The 21,231-nt window shown below is 46.2% G+C and overlaps 1 protein-coding gene across 4 annotated transcripts in view; it reads right to left on the bottom strand.

Moving 5' to 3' along the window:
* The window catches only part of LOC119168046 (uncharacterized), a 231,120-nt gene that overhangs the window by 129,262 nt on the left and 80,627 nt on the right, over positions 1-21,231 (bottom strand). The gene's annotated exons all lie outside the window — the stretch shown is intronic.

Genomic DNA, 21,231 nt, shown 5'->3' with positions numbered 1-21,231 from the left:
ACCTGTTTTACTCTTCGTTAGTCTTTCACATTGTGCGATTTATTGAGCTTCTATAAGCTCTTTTGATGTGTTGTGAAGGCCTAATTGAAGTAATTTATCATTAGAGGTGGTGATTGGAAGTCCAATCGCCTGTTTGAAAACTCGTCTAATGATTCTGTCAATCTTTTCTATCTCGGCCACTTGCAGTCTGAGGTACGGAATCACATATACAGTACGACTGATGACAAAAGCCTGTACAAGTCTTATGATACTATTTTCCTTCATACCATAGTGCTGGTTTGCAATTCGTTTAAGTAGACGCATAGTTTGCTGCGCACTGGTTTCAAGTATTCTAATCGCCTCTCCATTGTGCCCGTTTCAGCTGATTCGGAGTCACAGAATTCTTATGCTTTCGACCGTAGGTATTTGCGTTTTTCCAACAAAGACTTTAATTTTAGGTTTTCCTGGATGCTTTTCCGACCCCTACATGTCGGGTTATGGAAGAGAAGTTCCAATTTTTCTGGTGAACATTGTAATCCTGTATGAATCGCATATTCTTCTACAACATTCACTGCTGTTTGTAAAGTTTCCTCTATGTATCCGTCACTACCCTCTGCTACTCATAAGGTAATGTCATCTGCATAGAGGCTACGGTGGAGTCCTGGAATTTCTTTCAGTCTGGTAGGGAGACCTATCATGGCCACGTTAAAAAAGAAAGGGGGATAGGACTGAGCCTTGTGGCGTACCTCTGCTGCCCAGACTAAACTCTTGGGATTCTGCTTCGCCTAGTATTATTCTTGCAGTCCCTTCAGTTAAAAAGTCTTTTATATAATCGTATACTCTTATTTCTACCCCCAATGCTTGAAGATTGGCAGGTATAGCTTCATGTGATGTATTATCGATTGCCTTTTTAAGATCTAGACCAACTATTACCTTTTTGTCGTGTGTATTGAGACCTGAATCAATTATTTTGTGTTTAATCTTAATCATAATGTCCTGTGTAGACAATTTCGCTCTGAAGCCTACCATCGTATGAGGAAAGAGCTCATTGTCTTCCATATAATTTGACAGGCTAGTTAGGATGACATGCTCTAATAATTTTCTTATGCAGGATGTCCGGGAAATAGGCCTAAGATTATCAAAATCTAGTTTTTTGCCTGGCTTATAAATCATTATGATTGTTGCCGTCTTCTATTGCTTGGGCATCTTACCTTTTTCGCAACACTTGTTCATATATTCGGTGAGGGCTGTGATAGACTTGTCGTCTAAGTTTCTGAGCGTTTTATTCGTGATCCCATCGGGGCCCGGGGCTGATGTTATGCTCAGTTTCTATAGTTCCGATAGTACCTCGGCCTCTAATATGGGTTGGTCTAAGGAATCGTTTTCTTTACCTTTGTACGAGCTTAATTGCTCTTTGGTTGTATTCCAAATGTATCTCTGTCTGATTTCTTCAATCACTTCTTCCTCCGTGCGTTTGTATTTACGGACAAGTCTAATAAAGTTTTGTTGTTGTGCTGTCTTGCTCACTTCCGAGTGTATCAGACATCTTAACAGGTTTCATGTTTTAGAGAGACTAATTTGTTTTTCCATCGCATCACACTTTTCCTCCCATTGTTGTCTGCATAGTTGCTCCACGTACTTCTCAATATCTTTACTAAGGGTGACTATCCTTTTTCTGAAACCACTATACATTTTGACGGGTCGCAAGTTGAGCCAGCTTTTCATGATGCTTCAAGTGGCGATGATCGTTCGGAACTGTCAACTTAGCCACCTTACTCTACTTCCAGTGACAATACATGCAATCAGTTCTGCCATCATGGCCGCCTTCGACATACCGTATCGAGCGTGATATCAAAAGCCCTTCAAGAATTTTAAAAAAGGGGTGAAATGTGCGAGTGTAAGCATTCTGGCAGCTCTGTGCAGCATTTGACACTGTTCCGTAGTTATGCCTTCACGCGCGCTTTCACCGTGACTGTCTTGATGCTGTTTCTGGTTACTAGTTTAGAGTCGTTTCCTCGTGATTGCCTTTTCTATGTCATCGAGTATTTCAGCGCTCACATGAGCGATGAAAGAGTTGGCCGTCAAAAAACAGGTCATTGTTGGACAGCGTCGTCACGCGAACTCTATAATAGGCCAAAGTGTTTTCGTCTGGCACACAATTTTAGCAAAAGGATCAATGGCAACAATGAGGCAACAATGTCAACAACGACTCTGAGGTGGACTTCGGCCTCACCACTGGTCAAAGTTTTTATTCGCGTAAACTGGAAAATCCAAAAACTAAATTCGGAAACCATGTGCAAATGCATGTCGCTGAAAAAGACGTTTCTATGCTCAAAGTAGAACATGAAGAAGTGCATACAAATGTATATACCAACAATAAATCAAGAAAGTAACAAACAACGATTGAAAGCTAGAAACTGCAACAAAGCAAGAAGTGTAGTCCTCAGGTTCAAGACCATGAGATAAACAACATTCGAGCAAGTTGTCGCGCTTCTTCAGCGCACTGAGCCTTCGTGGCATTGTCGATGTTTTCCTTTTCAGAGACATTGAATAACATGGCCTCGGGCGCCGTTGCCAGGGTCCTTTCATAGGCTGATCTACACGTGCCATCTGCGTCGTTTTTTGTACGGTCGTGTTGTACGCAAATGTCACAAACGAAAGATTCGCAACCCACACCCAGTGCTCAAATATGAAGTACATCCCCGGCATAACAGTGATAGTGTGATCATTCGTGGAGAGGGGGTTGGTGGTGGTTTGAATTTACCTTGTCTGGCTGTACCTCTGAAAACTGTAGGTAAGTCCGAAGTCAAGGCTTTACTTCTTATGGTATTAAGAAACTCTAGAGTGCCATGACGCAGAACTAGGTCATGAAAACTTTTTGCTAGCTTGCAGCAATGCATTTCGGCAGAGTCCTACTCTTATTGTAGCGTGTGAGGTAGTGAGTAGCTACGACAACCAATTTATTTTCTGAATGCGGATCCAGAACGGCGCTGGGAAGTCCATGGCGATTTCTTGAATTGGTAGGAAAAGTGCCTCACTGGGATGCAGAGGTCCAGGTGGTCTTCTCGCTGGCGCGTTTTTACGCTCACATTCTCGCCCATTCTTCAAGCAGTGGGGGATGTCCACGGTGAGGTGAGCCAAGTAGTATTTGTTTGGTGTTGTGCGAGTGAGAGGCAAAACACCAGATGTCCAGCCGTTGGATAGTCATCATATAAATCAGAAACTTAGGACGTGGCGCTGACGTTACCTTGAAGACGTACTTGGCAAGAATGGGTGGTAGGTTTTTAGGGGCGAAGCTCCTTATAGCGGCACCCGTTCGTCCCGCGTGCCGTCGTAGTATGTAACCAGTCTTACGCTTTGACCTGCAAAAATTTTGACCTCCTAGGTGGTGCCGGTGAGAGATTTCTTCTGTGCGTTGTTGAACAACAAAAAATAGTGCTCAATGTACACGCCAATAGCTGATAATGGGGTATGAAAGACAGGAGCATTTGGTTTTTAGTTAACGTGCACGCTGCGATCCCCATTAGCAGCCATTGCATGTACATTGAGCGCTAGTTTAAGGGAAAGGTTCGCTATGTTATACCTGCTGGGTGTAACCACCTTAGTTTTAGAAAGGTTCAGCGAGCGTTGAGCCGCAGTGCCATGAATACAATGAACTAGTATATACCAAGAAAGAACTCGAAGTAGTTATAAGTGGGAAGTAGGTACGAAGTGCAAGCCGTAAGAAAGTAAAAGCCGAATTTTCCTGTCTCTCATTTCTCATGCAGCCATTGGCATGTACATTGAGCTCTATCTGCCAGGAGAAGGTTGCTACGTTATACTCGCTGGGCGTAACCTCTTTGGTTTTAGAAAAATTTAGCGAGTGTTTGGCCGCAGTGCCACAAATACAATGAACTAGTATATGCCATGAACTCGAGGTGGTTAAAGGTGGGAAGTAGATACGAAGCGCAATCCGTAAGAAAGTAAAAGCCGAATTCTCCTGTCTTCCATTTCCCATAAGCGGCCATTGGCATGTACATTGAGCACTATCTGACAGGAAGATGATGATGATGATATATGGTGTTTTTTGGCGCAAGGGCCATTTGATGGCCAAAAAGTGCCAGTTCATGAGGCAGGAATGGGGACAATGATTGTGATTAGCGGCTGTATAAGGGCCATAAAATTCCTCGCGATAAGGCGGGTAAGAACATACAAGTAATAAAATCGTGACCATGCCGTGAAAGGTGTGTGTGGTGCGAATAGATGGCAAAAGTTAATGATAATAAAACGATGGTGGACATGTATGGCATCAGCACAAGTGCCTCACTCGTTCATACCCTTGCGTCCAAGGGCCGTGAGGCAAGTGCTTTCTTGTGTAACCTCCGCAGCAACAACCTCTCTAGAGAGGTTGTGCTACGGAATGCCCGGGTATATGATATGAAAATTATGAATTTCTTTTAAAAACGCTAACAATGATTTATGACTAAAAAGCGGTTCCCTACCGACGAACATTGCAGGGTGTAAAGGTATATGCTGTCGGTAGGGTAATGAAAAATGTCGTTTTCTTAGAGTTTCTAGGTGTTTGCACTGGATTAACATGTGAAGGACTGTCAATGCTCCACCACATCTGTCACACAATGGTGGATCGCCACCAGACAAAAGATATGTGTGTGTCGTGTATGTGTGTCCTATCCTGAGTCTCGTTAGTATTACCTCTGTATGACGCGATTTCAATACGGGCAGCCAATGACCAAGGTGTGGCTTAATAACGTGTAGTTTGTTTTGTGTGTGTGTATCCCACTTGCTCTGCCAGAATACCCTGAGGGTTCGTTTGAGAGACGGCTTAAAATCAAGGGCCGGGATTGGTATGGGTGTAGGGGCAGTGCTTTTGTGGACGGATGCAGCGAGCTGATCCGCCCTCACGTTGCCTTGAATCTCACGGTGCCATGGCACCCAGCACACTACAACATGTTGGTTGAGTGTGTAGAGTGTGCATAAAATGGAGTAAAGTGAAACGAGGACAGGGTTTTTTGTTTTTTAGGACTGTGCAGAGCCGTTACCACACTGAGGGAGTCTGTATAAATTACTGCTTTTTGTATTTGTGATTTTTGATGTGTTTAGCTGCCAAAAGTATCGCGTAAGCTTCCGCTGTGAAGATACTTGTGCCTGGATGTAGACGGCCAGCATCCGAAAAGGAAGGGCAAACAGCAGCGTAGGACACAGAAGAGTTAGACTTAGAGGCATCTGTAAAAAACTCAGGATGTGTGTATTTGTGTTGAAGTTCCAAGAAGTATGTTCGAATATGGGCAATAGGCGCATGTTTAGTAACTTCTAGGAAAGACACATCACAATCTATAGTCTGCCACTGCCACGGTGGCGGGTATGCTACAGGAGCCATTAAACTGTGTTCGAGTGACACTCCAGTGTCCTCAGCTAGACCCTTCAGGCGAACTGAGAAGGGCTGCCTCATTGAAGGCCTGTTTTGAAAAAAAATGGAGCTCGACAAGTCATTAATAGTAGAGTATGAGGGGTGCCTCTTGTCTGCTTTCACCTCAAGGAAATATACAAAGGACATGTAGGTTCTTTGCAGATGAAGCGACCACTCATTTGACTCAACGTAAAGGCTTTCTACGGGGCTGGTGCGAAAAGCACCCGTAGAAAGGCGGATGCCCGAATGGTGCACGGGATCCAACATCTTGAAAGCACTTTGAGTCGCAGACTGATAAACAATGGCCCATAATCTAAGCGGGTGCGAATAAGGCTTCTATACAGGTTCATGAGGCATTTCCTGTCACTACCCTACGTAGTACTTGACAACACTTTTATAACATTCAAGGCTTTTAAACATTTTGTTTTTAAATACTTTATGTGGGGTACGAAGGTCAACTTGTCAAAGATTAAGCCTAAGAATTTATGCTCGGCTTTGACAGACAGACGTTGCCCGTTCAGTCGAATGTCAGGTTCCGAGTGCATGCCTCTCTTTCGAGGCAACAAGAAACACGTGCTTTTTTGTGGGTTAAGTCGAAATCCGTTTTCGTCTGCCCATTTGGAGGCCTTATTTAAACCCAGCTGTACCTGCTGCTCACACATGGCCAAGTTGCATGACTTGAAGCCAAGCTGAACGTCGTTGACATATGTACAATAGAACATATTGTGGGGAATGGACAAGTGCAAAGAATTCATTTTAATAATAAAAAGTGTGCAACTAAGCACACCACCTTGTGGCACGCCTGTTTCCTGGACAAATGTTTGGGAGAGCACACTGCCCAGACGGACACGGAATGTCCGGTTTGACAGGTAACTTTCGATTATATGAAACATTCTTCCGCGCACACCGTGGTGGGACAGGTCTCTTAGAATTCCGAAACGCCATGTTGTATCATAAGCCTTTTCGGTATCGAGGAACACAGAGAGAAAATATTGTTTATGGACGAAGGCGTCTCTGATCTGTGCCTCGATACGAACAAGGTGGTCTGTGGTGGATCTACTTTGTCGAAACCCGCACTGAAATGAGTCGAGCAAATTATTTGTTTCAAGAAAATGTACAAGTCGGCAGTTTCTCATTTTTTCGAAGACTTTGCACAAGCAGCTTGTAAGTGCTATAGGCCTAACTCGAGGGTAAAGAAGGGTCCTTGCCCTCTTTCAAAATGGGAATAACAATAGCCTCTTTCGAGGAGGTAGGAATAGTGCCAGAAGACCAAATAGCATTGTACAAACAAAGTAAGGTTTTTCGGGTTTCGTTTGGTAGGTTTTTTAATATTTCATACATCACACGGTCAGAACCTGGGGCAGAAGTACTGCAGGAGTTTAGAGATGTTCGGAGCTCAGCTAGACTGAAAGCTTGGTTATATGCCTCGTATCTGGTGGATTTGTGTTCGAGTTTCTGCTTTTCTATTCTTGTTCTGTATTTTTGGAAAGTGTCTGTATAGTGGGATGAGCTGGATACCCGTTCAAAGTGTGCACCGAGGAAGTTCGCCTGATCTTCCAAGGTATCACCCTGAGTGTTTACGAGTGGGAGTGAGTGTACTTTTGTTTCTGCTACCCTACGAACCATGTTCCAGACTTTGGCCTCTTTTGTATACGAATTTATTCCTGATAAAAACTTGTGCCAACTTTCTCTTCTGGCTGGCCGACGCGTTTTCCTGCCTCGAGATTTTATTTTCTTAAAGCTCTCAAGGTTTTCCGCTGTTGGCGAGTTCCGCAGCAATCTCCATGTCCTGTTCTGTTCCTTTCGCGTATTACGACACTCCGTGTTCCACCATGGGACGTGTCGTTTGCCGGGCATTCCAGATGTTTGCGGTATGCACCTGGCTGCTGCGTCAGTTAGAAAAGCTGTGAAATACTGCACAGCTTCATCTATGTTTACCCTACATATGTCTGTCCAACTCAAACGTGTAGTGTTATGGAACTGTTCCCAGTCTGCTTTGTTTATCAGCCATTTGGGAACGTGTAGAGGACCTTCATATGTTGTTTGTGAACTCAGCACTACAGGAAAATGGTCACTACCATATAGATTATTTATGGTTTTCCATTTGAGTAGGGGTAGAAGTGAAGGTGATACGATGCTGAGGTCGATAGACGAGTAAGTTTTGTTGGCAACGTTATAGTATGTTGGCTCTTTCCTATTCAACAAACAGGCACCGGAAGAGAAGAGAAATTGTTCAATGAGACAACCTCGTGCATCAGAGCGAGAATCGCCCCACGGTCCACTATGTGCATTTAGGTCCCCACGAAGCAAATAGGGTTCAGGCAGTTCATCTATTAAAGACTGAAATTCACGTCTTTCAAGACGCTAGTGGGGAGGTACATACAAAGAGCAGATGGTGACGAGTTTGTTTAAAAGTATCGCTCGAACAGCCACCGCCTCAAGGGATGTCTGGAGTGGTAAATGTGTACACGCTACTCCTTGGTTAACAATAATGGCTACGCCACCGGATGACGCCACAGCATCATCTCGGTCCTTTCGGTATATGACGTAAGCACGTAAAAATTTGTATTGGAGGATTTCAGATGTGTTTCCTGTACACACAGCACTTGAGGTGAGTGTTTGTATAAAAGCTCTTGGACGTCGTCGAGGTTTTTAAGCAGGCCTCTAACGTTCCAATGTATAATTTGTGTTTCCATATTGGAAGTAAAGTAGTGCTGTGTGTACGTTAAGGGAGTGACTTGTTTAAGCTGAAAGGTCGAGCTCATGTAGCAGGGCTAATATCAGGCCGTGTTATGAGCTTTTTAGTTTTCTTGGCGCGCTCCAGAGAGCCGCGCCGCTCTTTTGGCACCAGGGGTGCCACCGTATCTATTGCCTCCTCGGAGGCACTGGATGCCCGCTCATGCGAGCTGGTTTTTCGAAGCTTGGGCCTCGCCTGGCGAGGTGAAGCCTTGAGACCCGAGGACCCTGGAGTCCCTGGTCTCTGTTCGATAGTAGGCGGAGTAGACTCAACTACTGCCGCCTTGGGGGCAGGCGCCACAGCCAATGGCTCGCTCTGCGCAGGCCGAAGGAGTGGTGAGGGCTGTGCGACACTGCCTCCTGGCGCGCCGCATCAGCATATGTGGGGCCATAAAATGGCGAGACTCCTTTTCTTGCTTCTTTAAATGTAATGTTTTCTTTTATTTTTAAAGTGATGATCTCTTTTTCTTTTTTCCAGAAAGAACAGGAACGTGAGTACGCGGCATGACTACCGCCACAATTCACACAGTGTGCAGGTGCTTCGCAGTTGTCGGATGCATGGCCCATGACTCCACACAGAGCACAACTTTTCCGGCCACGACAGCTTTGCGAGCCGTGGCCATATCTCTGACATTGGAAGCAACGGCGGGGGTTGGGAATATATGGCCTCACAGATGTCTTTGTATACCCAGTCTGAATGGTTTCCGGCAAATCGCTCGAAGCAAAGGTCAGTACTAAGTGTTTGGTTGGTATTTCTTTTTGATCTCTTCTTATCTTAATACGCTGTACGTTTGTCACGTTCTGGCTCTTTCATCCTTCCAGAAGTTCAGCTTCGGTCAGGTCAAGCAAATCTGCGTCCGATACGACCCCGCGAGATGAGTTCATGGACTTGTGTGGCGTAATACTGATGGGTGTGTCTCCAAACGTTGTGATGGTGTTCAGTTTATCGAATTGGTCTTTGTCACGTATTTCAAGGATTAGATCTCCACTGGCCATTTTGGTAACCTTGTACCCGGCACCGGGAGTTTCGGTTAAGCATCTAGAAACTACGAAGGGCATACAGTTCTAGCTTGCTTGTTAGTTTTTTCGCAGTGTCTAACGTGAAAATGAGGAAACATTTGTCTTGGCCGGATGAAAAAATTGATGTCTTCGGTGCGTACCCGCTTTGAGGAGGCACGATCACTGAGTAAAGGGAATGCTTTCTGCATGCTAATTGTATGTTGTTCAGCAGCGTTGGCGGCCAGCCACCACGGAGCCCAACGAGGGCCGCTACAAGTTTGCGGATGCTGAAACCTGCAGACGCCAGCCGTACAACGCCTACTATAACCCAATGCGCCTAGACCAAGGTAGGCTATTTGCACAGGGTTAACCCTAGCCGCCAGGAAGTTTGGAAGTAAACGGAAGAGAGTAGAAGACAGAACGGATAAACAGTAAGAGATAAAGACGAAAATGTAGGGGGAAAGAGATAGGAAAAGGCGACTGCCGATTTCCCCTGGGTGGGTCAGCCCAGAGGTGCCATCTACGTGAAGCCGGGGCCAAAGGGGTGTGTTGCCTCTGCCGGGGGGCCTTAAAGGTCCAATCACCCAGCGTCGGCTCAACCCCCCGGATCCCCTTTTCCCCGGACACGGCAAAGCCACGCATGGCTAGGCGTAGGAGGGAGTCAAAACTCCCCCGTTAGCTCGGGTCCGTGGTGTCGCTACACACCAAACGCCTACTTGCGCAGGCGCCCCTGCGGGCATCTGACAGGAAGAGGTTGCTACGTTATATTCGCTGGGCGTAACCTCCTTGGTTTTATAAAGGTTTAGCAAGCGTTGGGCGCCAGTGCTATGAATACAGTGAACTAGTATATACCATGAACTTGAGGTGGTTGAGGTGGGAAGTAGACCCGAAGCGCGAACCGTAAGCAAGCGTGCGTGTGCCACCTCTCGTTTAGTCCTTGGAATGTCCGCTGGATGGCGGTGTTTCTATATGGGGAATATATGATGAAAAGATGCGAGATGGTGATACTTGGAGTGTTGAATAGGTGGACGAACGGACACACAGACAGATGCATGAATAAACGCATGAACGGATGCAGGGGCGGATGCATGGACGAAAGCGGGAACGGACGCACGCACGGACGGGCGGGTGGACGCATGGACGGTCGCACAGACGGAAGGAAGCAAGAACGAATGGACGGACGAATGCTTCGCCCCACTCTCCATCAATCACTCCGTGGATATGCTGCCATTTTTTTTCGGAAAACGTCTTTTTGGCAAAAAACTTCTCTTTTAAAAACAATTTGCGATAATGCTGGCCGTGCTTTCTGGATAATTGAAAATGCCCTTGTCATTACTGCCTTGATGTAGTTCACCGATGTCATCGTACTTGAGGATCCTAACATGTAGTCACTATCTTTTTTGTTCTGCAGTGGCGAGCCAATGGGTCTACGGGCAAGCAGTAGACGTCGGCGTAGGTTTTTGAACATGTAATATACGCTAATGATGAATTCTGGTGGTAGAAACATTTTATCACAGGAAATGTACCAGAGAATTGCAGCATATTGCATAATTGAGTGGCAAGACTTTTTTGGGATGCCAATGGAGTTGCCCGCTGCTCTAGCGCGCCCTTTCAAGGACTGTTGCACATCCAAGGTGGAGCAGCCGAGCAGGTTCTCCTCCCAAGCCTCTCTAGCTGGATGGATAAAGGTGGCGGAAAGGGAGGTGGTTAGGAGGGCACGATGCGACGACTTTGTAGGAGTCGGCCAGGACCTGGCAGATCAAGAAGCTGCCACTGATTTTCGGAAAAACTTGCCTAAAAACCTACGGACTGAGACGGGTATTCGTCTAGAGGCGACGTAGTATTCGCTCGTCCACTTTCTCCAGACCACTTGCAGGGTTTCTCGAAAGGGCGTCAGAGAATTTCTCGAAAGGGCGTCAGATTTGTATTGCTAGATTACGACTCGGCACATGGAAGGCCAACGGCACATCTAAGTATACAAGACACGTCTGCCACTTTAGTACCTAGAGCACAGTGTCCATCATGCCTTGAAATGTGGCGGGAGCAGAACAGAGACCGAAACGCAGCACTTCAAATACGTAGAGCCCTACTGGAGTCATGAACGCGGTTTTCCAAGGGTCACCATTGTCAACATCAGTTTTCCAACACTCTGACTTGAGATCTAATGATGTAAAGAACTGGGCATGGTGTAGACTTTCTAAGGCGTCATCAATCCATGGCAGGGAATAAACTTCACGTTTTGTGAATGTTAAGCCTTCGGTATTTGACGCAGAAGTGTAGTGTGTTCTCTTTTTTTCTCTACTAGGACAACAGGTGACGCCACCGGACTTGTCGAGGGTCGAATGACGCCATCACTCAGCATTTCTTGAATTTGACGCTTAATCACCTCTGTTTCTTTCGGCGACACATGGTATGGATTTTGGCCAAGAGGCCGCACCAGCTCCTCGGTTACATTGCGGTGTTTTGCAATGGTAGTAGGTTGAACCTTCGATGCTGTGATTTTGCTGTGGAAAAAGACAGGGGTCTCTAAGGATGTGCTGAAATTCATTGTTGAAGTGAACATCAGAACTGGAGCGCGTTCATCATCTAAACGAAAAAGGCTTCGGGCTATGCAGATGTTTTGTTTAAGCATCGGCGAGATATTCGCCTCTGCGTTGCCTTCGCAGTCGTTGAATTCATCGAAAATGTCGCAGTTTACCAAGGTCAACAGGCTACTCTTCAACGGTAACGTGACGTCATCGTTGACAATCTTCAACGCATTAACGTAGCTGTCGGAAGGGTTGCGCGCTAAAGCGTGTGCCGTAGAAAACATCACTTGCGACTCTCGCAAGTCCATCAAGGTTCCGTTATCATGCAGAAAGTCAAGTCCGAAAATATCCTCTCTCGACAAACTCGGCAGTACTTAAAAGTATCCAAGATACGTTAATCCATGAATACTGACTCGCGCTGTGCATCGTCGAACCGGAGTAAGGAGATGGCCTCCTGTCATACGTATCTGGGACCCAGCCCACTGGGTAGAAGCTTTCTTCAGCCTGCAGCCAAGACCTATGCTCATAACGAAAGTGTCTGCACGGTGTCGATTAGCGCCATTACTGCTTCGTCGTCGAGGGCTACCACAATGGTTGATGTTAACGGTTTTGTACCACGTTCGACTGCGTCTGTGCTTCTTTTTGCTCCCGTCATTGTCGTCGTAGTGGAGGATCTTCCGTAGATTGCAGGGTCAGCGTCCTCACCTCCGCAGGTCGCTGAACTCAGTTTTCCCGACTTGCGGGACTAGCTGAGGAGTGTCTCGGAGCGCCCCGTTACTAGCCTGGGCTCGGTGACCTGTAGCGAGCTGGCGACGACGAGCGGGGCTCATGCGACCGATGTTCTAAATTGCGACGATTCGAGATGAAACTTTTTATTTCCAGTGGTCGTTCGCGAGGTCGTGGACGAGTGGCATTAGGCGAAAATTCATGAAGGCCAACAAGGTGGTATGGACAAGTTCGGTAGGCGTGTTCGGCTTCCCCGCAGTGTAAAAAAAGAGACCTGTGGTCGCTTGTATGCAAGATATCACTCTTCCTCTGTCATGCTTGGGCGATCAACGGCGGGCTGCGAGGACGAAAGCCTACCTGCATTGGCTGAGCGCACTGCTGATTTGGGTAAACCACACTCGGTGAACTGCACGATGAAGGACGTGCAGTTCGAAACTTGCGTGCAGTTCGAAACCAATTGAAACTTGCGGACGATGAAGGAGCTAAGCTCATTTCGACGCAGTGCCGCTGTTGTGGCGCCTCGGACTCTTGGGGAGCGTGAACACCTTGCTGTAGCTCAACGCGTACCAACTCCGTAACGGAGAGCTGCTCTCCAGGTGAAACAGTCATCTGCATTTTTGTAGCTCCTCCTTGATGAGAGCTCTTATGAGCTCTCGCAACACGCTGATGTCGTTTCTAAGAGTGACAGAATTGACCTCACTTGGATGTACACCATGGTTTTGCTGCCTGGCACGCTGCTGATGGGCCATGTCTGTGGCAGTGGCTTCCTCAAAGAACTCCACAAGTGTCGTAGGTGGGTTTTGTATCAGGCCGGCAAAAATCTCTTATTTAACACCACGCATTAAGTGGCGAACTTTCTTTGATTCGGTCATGGAGGGCTCCGCACGCCTGAAAAGTTGATCTATGTCCTCCAAGTAGGTCGTCACCTTTCGGTAAAGCCTTGAACCCTCTACTGTACAGCCCTACCCGCTGTCTCTTTCCTGTCTTCTCAGCCAAATGCCTTGAGAAACTGCCGGTGAAACTCTTCCCATTAAGTAAGCGTTCCTTCGTGGTTTTCAAACCACGTTTTCGCATAGTCCTTGGCAAAGCAGTACACATAGCGCAGCTTATGCTCTAGAGTCCAACCGTTAATGAAGGCGACCCGTATCGAAATGCTCGAACCAGTCGTCAGCAACTTCAAAAGCAGCACCGTGAAATGTCTTCGGCGTCTTGGATTGGTTGAAAAGCAGGCGCGCTGGTGTTGGCGCAGTGACGTTAGGGGGTGTTTTGTTCATAGTCCTCTGACGTTGAGGCAGCAAAGCGTGCTGTGGCTCAAGGTCCTAGAAAAGAGGACTAAACATACGTGCACTGGGGTAAGCTCGGGTGAACTACTCAATGGGCTTGCGTCAGGGGTGCCCTCTGGGGCACGTATCTTCTACTGGAACCAGCACCTCCACCAGAAAATGTCACAGGGACACAGAGACGCAGGCACAAAACAGGGCGTTTACTTTCGGTACCAAAAACCAAATGCACGAAAACCCGAGCACGCGGCAAGATAACTACTTTCTTATCCTCCTCAGAGGCTGGCCACTATAGTTGCCAGCCTACCTTGTGTCATTATGATGCGTTAGACAAGTCCTGATTTCTATGCTGCTTGTGCAGGTGTGGTTTTCTGTATTAAGTAATCGTCAAAATTCTCAAGTTTTCTGGTGTCTCCATACGTCGTTTCAGTTCCTAAATCTCTTCAACTTTTGTCATTTCTCACTTCGATTCGTGTTGGTCATCATGATCTCCGTTAGTTACTCGTCAATCCGTTAAAAGTTCACGACAAAATGCTTCCAACATGCGCGCAAGCCGAGAAAACAGCAAACGTTTTTTTTGGCGAAGCCTCTGGACGCGCTGGACGCACTCTAGTCTTGCACACCACGTGACCTAAAGGAGGAGCTGCTCGTATGCTAAGCAACTCTTGACTAGCCTCAGCATGAGTTCGGAGCTCATGATTGCTTGGAGTACAGAAGTTGCTAAGAATTACAACAATATCGGTCAAGTAAATAAGCAGGACGTGTCACTTCAATCCAGCAACTTGTTTTAATGACTGGCTAGAAAGTCGCAAATGCGAGGAATACCCAAAGTGCACCAACTTCCACTTAAACAGGCTACTCGTATTATGAATACACTCTCATCTCACCCTCTTTCGTCGGCTTTAATTTGCCTGTAGCTAGTCTTGACTTGCACAGAATCAAAGTACCTCACACTGAGGAGTCGATACGGTATGTCGACGTGCATTGGATAGGGTACACATCTTTTTTCGTAATACAGGCGGTGATTGACACACAATCTTCGACACATACCTGCAGCATTCCGTTATTCATTTTTGCTGGCTCCGCGGGTAACGCCCATGGGATTTGAAAAATGGACGATGCCATCACGTGACATTTGGTCAAGTTGTTTTCTTATGACGCAGTTTTCGTGCGTAGAAACGGCCTCTGACGCAGACGCCGGGCATTTTCATTTGATACGACACAATATTTAGTGAGAGGTGTCTACCAAATTCTCGGAGACAACGAAAAACATTCCTTGTATTGCAGGAGAAGAGTTTCGAGCTGTTCTTACTTATGCGTCGGATAGCTTGCAATAACGTTGAAAGCAAGTTATTGAAACTTGCGCCTCGTCCCAGCTTTGGTAGTATCGGCAGGACAAAAGCGTGGCTGACTTCTACCATTTCCTCGGTGTGCGAATTGTTCCTTTTTGGCTCACTTACTTGTACTCAATGCTATAGTTTATGAGCTCTGCTATTATTCTGGGGACGCGAACATCAAGGTTACTCAACAGCTGCTGGCAGCGCTCAACGTCGCCTTGCCTGTCTGTCGATTCCTGAGTGCTGACCAAAATTCTCACGCTTGAGCGACAGCAAGTGGTGCTTTAGTGTTCCAGCACATTGAAGACGTGCTTTGCTGAAGCCATGTGCTGGGGCAGAGTTTTTTTGTGGACAGCCTCATCAACCTGAATCTCAGCTTCATGACAGCAAATGAAGGCTCAAGATGTTCATACTAAAAATTACTATATTCGCCACGATAAAGCACTTATAAATATCATGGATGATGTTACTGGGAATCAACTGCTTCCATATTTCTTCATAATGAAAACAACAGAATACTAATCAAGAAGCGTTCATGGCAAGGGGATACAATATCTTCAATGCTATTTGCCGCGTGCTTTCGGGTGGTTTTCAGAGGCCTTGAATGGGAACAGTTTCGGATAAGAAATAGCGAACAGTACCTCAATAATCTAAACTACGCCGATGACATTGCATGGCTGAGTAATTCAGGGGACGGATTGCAAATCATGATTATGGAGTTAGACAAGAAGAGCAGAAAGGTACGTCTCAAATATGATCTGCGGAAAACGAAAGTAATGTACAACAACCTCGGAAGAGAACAGCGCTTAATGATAGGTAATAGTGATTTAGAAGTTGTGGAATATATACATATACTTAGGACAGGTTATATCCGCTGAGCAGAACCACAAGATCGAAGTAACTAGAAGAATAAGAATGGGGTGGAGAACATTTGGCAAGCATTCTGAAATATTCAGAGGTAGATTGCCACTATTTCTCTACAGGAAGGTCTATAACAACTGCATTTCGCCGATACTTAGCCACGGAGCGGATACCTAGATACGCACAAAGAGGGTTAAGCTTGAGTTGAGGAAGACGCAGCGAGCAATGGAAAGAAAAATGTTAGGTGTAACCTCAAGAGACAAGAAGAGAAAAGAGTGGATCAGCGAACAAACCAAAGTTACATATATCATAGGAAAAATCGAAGAGTGAATAGACATAAGCCGGGCATGTGGCAAATAGACAACATAACCACTTGTCATTAAGGGTATCTAGCTGGATTCCCAGAGAAAGCAAGAAGGTTAGGGAAAAACAGAAACTTAGATGAGCAGATGAGATTAGGAGGTTTGTGGGTGTAAAATGGCAGCAGCAGGCACAGGACCCAGTTGACTGTCAGACATGGGAGAGCCTTTGAGCTGCAGTGGACGTAATCAGGCTGCTGCTGCTAATGATGATGATAATAATGATGATGATGATGAGTAAGAATAACTATGGATCTTGCCAGGTAAATCTCGTTGTTACTGGAGACTCTCGCTGTGCTATTTCCAGTCGGCGTTATCTCAAGCTGTCGAGATTCCTAACGCTTTTCCGGTGGTCTTAATACTTTCAAAATTGTGGCGGACAGAAAACTGATGTTAAAATAGTGGGTTCCGATGCTGAGAATAGTTACCCTGTGGCCACCAATAAGGAGGTAAAGGTTTCTGATTCGTCATCTGGTGTTGCACGACTTCAACGCCAGACTGCGTTGATTTGTAGCGCTACTTCTAATTTTGCGGCATTAGGTCTTCTTTAATGAGAGACATATCGTTAGCATAGCTCTGTTTTGTGCCGAAATCTGCCGGTTCGGTCGCGTGGACTTTGTCGTCGGCGGAAGAGAATCTTTGGCATTTCATGGCAGGTCAATTACACCTCCATCTCCAAAGCGAGAAAGCGCCGCAGGGTGGCCTATCTAAAGATCGAGTGAACCACAATCCGATCAAAGTAAGTGGCGACCTCCAAGCATTGTCTACAATGATCTATGTCGGGCTTCGCATCGATCATTCGCTGTGCTTGGGCTTCCACCACCAAGGAGGCCTTAGGGCTGGTGAAGAAAATTCAGAGCGGATGCAGTGAAGGGCGTCTTTCTCAGCGGCCATGGCTGGTCATCCTCACGGGCTCCTAATTTTACGCACCAGCACCAACTTTGCAGCTGCTGTATGCATGCCTTGTGGTGACACTTCCTCAGCGGCTTGTGGAGCACCCCTAGTTGCTGCACAGGAGCTTCATACGGTGTGCGCTCGGCCTGCTGCGGTCTTCTCAAGTCACAGTTATCCTGGCGCACGCAGATGTCTGGCCTCTCTCACTGCTCCTGCAGCAACATGGCCTACTCCACATCGATCGGATAGCCCATGCCCATGATAGGCACTACCTGCTTGCCCCACCGCAAAATTGACCAGGATTTCAGGTAGGCAAGCTATCGAGAAGCTGTGGGACTGGCGCCTCTAGTCATACCACTTTCTTCATCAAAACAAATACCACTAGGGAATAATAACGGTCTGGGGGTGGGGAGCTCCGCAAGCATTACTCACCCTTCTGTGCTCTCTAGCAGACATCTGCCGGCAAGCTCGAGGAAGAGGTGGCTAAAAATAATAATGGGTAATCAGAGGGCTCCGTCCTTTTTGATAAAGTCTCGGTCACGGCTTCCTGCATAATTCCAGCACTTAGTAGGACGGGCTTTGTCGTCTCCCCTTTACGGGCTGCATTACCATTGCAGAAACGGCCGATGTCCATCTGGTAGTTCACCGCCTGTTTGCAGAACACCTATTGTGCCTCGTGGACGTCGCGTGTGACTCAAGCGTTGCGTTGCTGGTCACGGCGAAACAAAAATGTGGAGGCTTCGGAACGAAGCCGTCTGTCACAAAACTGCATGGTTTTTTTCGCCAGTAGCGCAGATGTTTGTTTGCAGTGCATCCAACGTTTCTCCACACTGGTGAAAGAACCGCATACCTCTGTCGCTTCCGTGTGCTGTGCCGTTGTGAAATAAGAATTCTAAAGGCTAACATTGAGGAGGCTCCTTTACGTTGCTACCGTAAGAATTCTGTAGCCAGGGTGGAACCATCAGTCTAACGGCCGGACCGGCATTTCATTCGGTGAGAGAGGTCTCTTCTACTGCATACGCCCAACGGCTTCTCCTGGCCTGAGGCCCAGAGTCATCAGCTTGGTAGACCCTCATTCACTGCGGCGTAGATGAAACCATCGAACACCTTTTGTGTACCAGCCCAGCGCTTGGCTCACAACGAGCCGTCTTGCTCGCCGTTTTGTGTCGCCATGGCCTGTCTGCGGCCACGCAATGGGGCCTCCTACCCCCTGCACAACACAACACCCAGGTCTTCAGGAAGTTTTTCGTTTCCTTGGGGGCACTGTACTGAACTTCTAGCTTCGGATGGCACCGGGGCGTCCATGGTGATGAACACCTTTTCCGTACTCTCTCTACTTCACTTGTATTACCCTCACTCAAGCCCTACAGGCACTGAGCCGTGCTTCCAACTAGGGCTGCAGAAGTTGCGTATTTCGCTTTCCTCTTTTTCTATCTCTGCACCTCCATCAGTTTGTTTTCCGGATACGGTTGTGTGACCAGCACCAGGTTGGGTCAATGTAGTGCTGGCTGTGCGTCGACGTGTAGGGGCCGGCGCAAAATGTAGGTGATGAAAATGAACATAAAAGGTGAGCCCTTACTGCAGCACACCTCAGGTGCGCTGCCCGCCTCTAAGACTTCGTCTCACTGAAAGTACGAGACATTGTCCATAAAAGGTGACATAGAAAGGCGACTCCCAAGTTCAGAATGCCCTATGTGTAGCCTCATCACTATTCAAAAATGTAATTGGATTATAGGGAAATAAAATGGCGCAGAAGAAAATGTGGGTAAGAGTCTGAAACCTGGTGAGGGGCGATGTATTGTGTGGTCACGGGTCTAACACCGAGATCCACACTCCACAGTTACTTAACAGACGTGTTGCAAATCTTTATTTTTCAACTAGGCGCAAAACAAATCTGGCACCCAACTTCTTGCAAATCGATATCCATATCTAGAGCAGCCGGCAAACGCTTGTGCAGTGCAAACACTTGCTTTTTCGGGGGAACCTCCTAATGGTCGAGGCTTCTCCGTTCACGTTTTCGGCATAGCCACCACTCAACCGGACATTTACAACGATACAGAGCACATAGAAGGTACCCACGTTACTTCATGACGATGACGATGATATTCACGACGATTAAAAACAAACACATCCTAGACCACAAATTCCGTTTCAGCCATGATGGCGCAACAATTGCAGGGTGCACATTGTACACCATAACGACGACATTGATGAAGATAAAATTATTGCGCTAATAATCACGGACAAACACTGTACATGGAGTTTCGAAATGCTTTAGGATGTATTTCTTAGGCCTGTAGACAGCCAACAATTACCGGTGGAGCGTGAGAAGACCTGGCCTTTGCCTAGTTCAGCCTACATTCAATACAACAAAGCGGTAATATTGAAGGCTAAACGAAAGGCACAATTGAATACAGCGTACAAGTTTTGACCAATAAACATTGTACAGAACAGTACACCGCTTGGCACTCATTCACAAGCATGCCTGGACTATGTCACTGGTGAGTCACGATGACACAAAACGATCCCACTGATCCACCCACTCATGATAATTCACTTCTTAAATATGCCACGATTTTTTTCAGGGATGAGAGTAGTGATTCTTGTGTTGTTTTATTATTCTTGCTTTAAATAGTTATACGTAACTCTTCAGGTAGCGTTAGTCACGCACAGGAAGTATTCGTATGAAACTGCACTGTAGTATTGTGGGCACGATTTGCACCAGTACTACGGAGACAATACAAGGAATGTTGTCTAAATCCCAAATAACAACTTAGTTTTTCTTACCCCACTTGGATCAGGCGATGAGCTCAATAGTGGCCTATACCGAGAAGATAGTAGCATTATAATAAACAGATAGCAATACATGTGCACAAAATCAATAGTGCGTATAATATTAAAACACTATTTACAAAGTCGCAGGGCTTATTACTTAGTGAACCATGTTTAACGAAGACATGTTTTCAGGGCAGTTTGTACCTACTTGGTTGTATGAACCTAATAGGTGGGCTCGTCTTTTATCAAAATAGAGTTATTCTAGATCCCACTGGTATGTTTTTATTATGTTCGGAAAAGCTTCGGAGTACTCGACTATTTCTATCATTCTTTAGCACTGCATAAACCACGCCTGTCGCAATAACCACTTTTAACTGCTGTGTAAATACAGCGGTTTTCGCATAAAGCTTGGAAGACAAGTTTCAGGACATACGCCACCTGACTTTTCTTCGTTTAGAAAAGTATAGCATAGAATTATATTAAGAATTTCTATCGCATTTCTCTGATCTGCTGACTGAATGAATAGACAAATAAACATTGATGTGGAGCCACAGTATCGGGCAGGTTAGCGTGACGTCAAGAAAATTCACCATACGTCGGCTTCTTATGAGGAATCAGCCGTATTGATACAACAACTGTATTTGTTACTTCATTACTGCGTACTGAGTTGGCGAAAAAGATCGCTTGGTCCTCACATAAAACAAATTCATTTATCCTTTATTCTGTTGATTCTATTGTTTGGGGCAATCAGCTAACATAGCATATAGACTCTCTCATACGTGACCTAAGACTCTGAATTGCTTACATAAAGCACTTATTGCGAGGACTGGTCCGATAAGTATTTAGCTTCACCGCGAGAGCAAGGTGAACTAATTGAGACGAATACTGACGTTGAATATGCTCTATTAGAGTGACCCATGCAAAGGTCTAGTCCAATCTGGCTTGAGGTTTTGTTTCGGCCGCTTGAGGCAGCAGGTGATTTTCCTTCGTTCGTTACCAAGGCAAAAATGGCTATATTGTTTGGAAAGTCAATAATTGCTTTATGAAAAGAAATTGCCATGAAAAATTAAAGAGCGACAAGATGCCGAGTATGGTAAGTGTTGGCCTTAAATAGCAACCACCGAAAATTGGTTCAACAAGTTTAAATGTGCAGGCATATCGGTTTTTTATGCCTCAACCAGGGTCCCCACGAAGGACTATGTAGGCTGATAGCGTGGAAAAATTCACGACCTCCTACTGGCAGAGCACCATTTGAATGTGCGCGAGTTAGCTGAGACAGAATCTAAGCAGGCCGCGTGAATTAAACCTTGCAGACGTTTCGCGCATGAGAAAGCTATGGACGCGATGCGA

Source organism: Rhipicephalus microplus, chromosome 6 (genome assembly GCF_043290135.1).
Source record: "Rhipicephalus microplus isolate Deutch F79 chromosome 6, USDA_Rmic, whole genome shotgun sequence".
NCBI lineage: Eukaryota > Metazoa > Arthropoda > Arachnida > Ixodida > Ixodidae > Rhipicephalus > Rhipicephalus microplus.
This window is presented reverse-complemented; position numbering and strand designations above follow the sequence as displayed.